General features: G+C 37.3%; 1 long non-coding RNA gene across 2 annotated transcripts; it reads right to left on the minus strand.

Annotated features, from left to right (window-relative positions):
* Window positions 1-236: 236 nt before the first annotated feature.
* LOC132152718 (uncharacterized) lies at window positions 237-2,937 on the minus strand. 2 transcript variants are annotated; one of them, XR_009436575.1, is made up of 5 exons: window positions 2,658-2,937; window positions 2,256-2,380; window positions 2,052-2,155; window positions 1,817-1,966; window positions 237-304 (listed from the first exon to the last, which is right to left on the minus strand). It is a non-coding gene; the product is annotated as an uncharacterized LOC132152718 (long non-coding RNA). The 2 variants fall into 2 exon arrangements; XR_009436572.1 differs by lacking the exon at window positions 2,052-2,155 and having other exon boundaries at window positions 2,658-2,929.
* Window positions 2,938-4,705: the final 1,768 nt, after the last annotated feature.

The raw sequence follows: 4,705 nt of genomic DNA on the forward strand, positions 1-4,705 counted from the left end.
ACGTAATATAAATAACAGCGGCCCGGATCAAGTTACACAAGCACTAAACATATATGATGGCCAGTTAACAGGTAAACATACGCGAAATCACAAAAATCCTGTTCAGTGACAACAGTTTAACAATCTCACGGTTGCGGGATTTCGTTTCAAGATTACCTTACTAAACCATTCAGACTTCGCTTGTATCATGACGCTGATCAATTTTTCAGTTGAATAAGGCTTTAAACCATAGACAGTAAAGCTTTGAACCCGTGCCATGTTGTTCTTGCAGCGCGACATCAGCACCTACCAGCCAATCGAATGCCTTGAAACAGAGGAAACCCAATTAAAATCTCGCGAGACACTAAGCGCCATTCAACTCTCACCTGAAGATTAGATTGACACCAAGCATGCCATTATTGTTATTGTTGCATATGATTTCTATTTTAAATAAGTGCTGTTGTTTTTAACTTTTTATCAAAGAATCCTGAAAAATTATAAATGGTTTCCAAAGAAAATAAATAAATACATAAAATACATATACTAAGCTGCACAACTGTTTTCAACACTGATAATAAATCATCATATTAGAAGGATTTCTGAAGGATTATGTGACACTGAATACTGAAGTAATGATGCTGAAAAACCAGCTTTGCATCACAGAAAAAAAAAAAAAAAAATAATAATAATAATAATATATATATCAAAGTATATTAAAATAAGACACCCATATTTTTAATTTCCAATAATATTTCACAATATTACCCTTTTTCTGTATTTTGGATCAAATAAATACAACCTTAGAGCAGAACAGAATTCTTCTGTGATCACATGATTCTTTGGAAATCATTTTAATACGCTGATTTGATGCACACAATTGTGAAAAGACTTACATTGAATATATGTACAGTGAAAATTTACTTTCATAAAATAAACAGTCTTTAATTAATACCATTTCTTTCAAACACATGAACATCTAACCAGTTGCGAACTTTTGTCTGTGTAAATGTATAATTTTATGTGAACAGATCTCTTAGGTGCAACTGGTGTTTTAAAAGAACACAATGTGATGAAAAGAGAATTACATCTATGTTTAAACCTCAATTACAGAAGACTGTCAATCTCTGATTTAAATCAGATATACTATATTGTACTGTAAAGTATTTATATAACCATAAAAAGCATCAGTTCAATTGAAAATTTAGATATGTAATTGTTTATTTTTTATGTAGTTATTTTAAATTTCAGCATTTAACTATGTCCTTTGTTTAATTTGACTACAGAAAGTTATCCATTACCATCCATCAACCAACTAAAGGTATGCACATTATGTTAATGCATTAGACTTGGTAGGCCAGTAAACCAACAACAAAAATGGGTTTGTTTGTATTAAGGTCTTAATACTATGGCTTCAAATGAACCATCCTATTGGACACTGAGACGAAAAGCAAAGGACAAGGTGGATCAGCAACTGCAGACAATACAGGCAACAACTTGGGGGAAAGAATTGGATTGGATGCACAGTAAAACCGTTCAAGGTCAAAATGATGATGACGATACATTCATGGACTGTCTCTCTCATGTTGATGAGACTGAAGATGTCAGAAGTGTTCCTGATGACAGTGAATCAGATACAGAATCAGAATCAGATCCAAATTCATTAGATGATGATTTGGCATCCTGGGCTACTGAACACCAAATTACACATGTGGCATTGTATTCATTGCTCAACATTCTACGGCTACACAGTTTAAATCTACCAAAAGACTCGAGGACATTGCTAGGAACTGTGCGTTTGAACCCTGAAATACAAGACAAGGCTGGTGGTCAGTATTACCATTTCGGAGTGCTGAATTCAATTGCAGAGGTGCTACATCTGAATGTTGACATTCTGCGCAACATTCACATGCTGGAGCTTCAGGTCAGCATTGATGGTTTGCCTCTCTATAAGAGCTCAGCAACACAGTTCTGGCCCATCCTAGGGACACTGCTAAACATCAAACAAGAGGAACCAGTGACAATAGGGTTATTTTGTGGATTTGAATTCGATGGAGTGATGTTCAATTTAATACTCTCTTCGATGGTCTGTGATGCACCTGCCCGTGCATTCCTGAAAAATGTTAAAGGTCACACAGGCTATCACGGATGTGAAAAATGCACACAGGATGGTTTGTACCTAGAAAACAGAATGCCATTTCCAAGAACTGACATGCCTTTAAGAACTAATGAGAGCTTCAGAAATAAGTCAGATGCTGATCATCATCACGGTCCATCACCTCTTGAAGAAACATCCCTAAACATGGTCTCTGGTTTCCCCCTCGACTACATGCACCTTGTGTGCCTCGGAATCATGAGACGGCTTCTTCTCTTGTGGCTTAAGATGGGTCCTCTGACTTGTAGGCTGTCAGGATTTCAAATAAACACATTGTCAGAAAGACTGTTAAATGCTCGGAGAAGTGTGCCCATGGAGTTTGCAAGGAAACCAAGGGCACTGAGAGAATTTGATAGGTGGAAGGCAACCGAGTTTAGGCAGTTTTTACTGTATACCGGACCGGTCATGATGAAAGATCTCCTTAACACAGAGGTGTACAAAACTTTCTTGCTACTTTTTGTGGGAATCTTCATCGTGTGCAACAACAGTTTGATTGAAGAATACTGTGATTATGCCAATGACTTACTGGTGCTCTTTGTCTCTCACTTTGGTCAACTGTATGGTCCACAATTCTTGTCCTACAATGCACTCTGCCTTGTACATCTTGCAGATGATGGGAAAAAGCATGGTGTCCTTGACAACTTCAGTGCTTTCAAGTATGAGAATCACCTAAACAAACTCAAAAGACTTCTGAGGAAACCAACATGCCCACTCAGTCAAATGATAAAAAGACTCTCAGAAATGCAAAGATGCTGCAAAAAACCTCACAAAACCAGGCCACATCTGCTCAAAAAACCACATGCGACTGGTCCTCTTCCTGTATCCTTCCACAATATAAAGAGTTGAGAACAAGCCCACACACTCTGAAATTGGATAAGGCAAACAGTCACGTTTGCATTGGCGGCAAAGTTGCTAAGCTGCAAAACATAATTTCATTAAGGGATGAAATTTATGTTGCTTACAATACCTTCAACCACCAGGAATCCTTTTTTGACTATCCACTGCCATCCTCTACACTTGGCGTTCATTTAGTGGATGACCTCTCAACAACAGTTGATTTCTGCAAGTTTGAGGAAATAGAGAGCAAAATCTTTCTTGTCCCCTATCACAATCAATTCGTTTCAATTCCTCTTTTACATACGAAGTAATTCTTTATCAGCACTTTTTGCTTCATAGTTCATGCATTTCAAATGCATTGTTCAAAATTAAGTTTCATTTAAGAGTTAATAAAAAATACGGGTTTCAGGCTTGCAAAAAAAAAAAAAAAAAAAGTACCTAATCGTGGAGTTTGAGGGAGTTGGAGTTTGTCCTGGTATGCAGATGGCTACTCCTGGTGGCCACCATATAAAGATCTTGACAGGTTGCTGAAGAGTGTTAGGACAATGGAGGCACCACAGCCAGAAAAAGGGTGGACCAGACATAGAGCAAGAATCCTACACGAGTCTGGTAAGAGTAAATGATGCTGTAAATTAAACAATGATTTTCCCCAGATTACCTGTAGTGGTCAACCAATATATCACCAAGGCCAATTTTTCAAATATCAGCATCAGCTATTCTGCTTGGCTGATGCGTTCGAGGCGGGACTTTTATTTTGATGGCACTGAGAAATGAGAGCACCAGAGCACAATCCAATTCAAGTTTATTTGTATAGTGCTTTTTACGATTCAAATCATTGCAAAGCAACTTTACAGAAAATTAAGTTTCTAAAATATTTAGTAGTAGCTTTATGCATACGGTAGAAAAATCGGAAAAATCAATAGAAGACATAAACAAACAGACAATTAACAATATTAACAGCAATTATGCAATCAAACTTATAGCAAAATGTGGTAGTTCTGTATGTTGTCTCTGGGTTAGCATCATCTGGGGTCCTCTGAGGGTCAGCATCATCTCTTCTCAGGTGAGTTGTCTTGGGAGGGGATTTTTTTTAATACAGCCACGTCAAGCAAAATGTCAAAAGGGCTTAAGTTTTGCCGAATAAAAAAACTGACATGGACTAAACGGCTCCGTGTCCGGCTCCGTCGTTGATTCAATACAAGGACATGTTGGATCGCTGCCATAGTCGGTCGCTTACTGGACACCACCATGCTTACCCATTTAAAGATCTTAGCCATTTAGAGCCAAATTGTTTGCCAGATTTTAATTATCAAAAAATTTATTGCCAATTCGCTTTAATTACATTACGAAAAAGCCTAGGCTAATTACCACCTTATTAGTTCTGTAACCACATAAAGTCAACTTCATAAATAGGCCTGTATCCATTGCGAACATAATTTATTATGAGTCTTAAAAAATAACAGAAAATCATTGTTGAGCCACAAAATTGTCAACATACCATAGTTTTACTTGTACTTCGCTGCGCTGGTTTCTAAATACTGCTGTACAGTAGCGTCATGAGCTCAAATAACGCTAAGAGAGAGCTACGAATGGTCCAGACCAACCTTATGAAAGTGTGACTTACAGAAGATATACTTAGCGATAAGAACGTTTTGGGGAACCGGGCCCTGTATTTCATTTTTCAGAATCTTTGCACATCATTTATTTACACTGTAAAACATGATCTCATAGCTTAAA

This window comes from Carassius carassius, chromosome 1, assembly GCF_963082965.1.
Source record: "Carassius carassius chromosome 1, fCarCar2.1, whole genome shotgun sequence".
Lineage (NCBI taxonomy): Eukaryota > Metazoa > Chordata > Actinopteri > Cypriniformes > Cyprinidae > Carassius > Carassius carassius.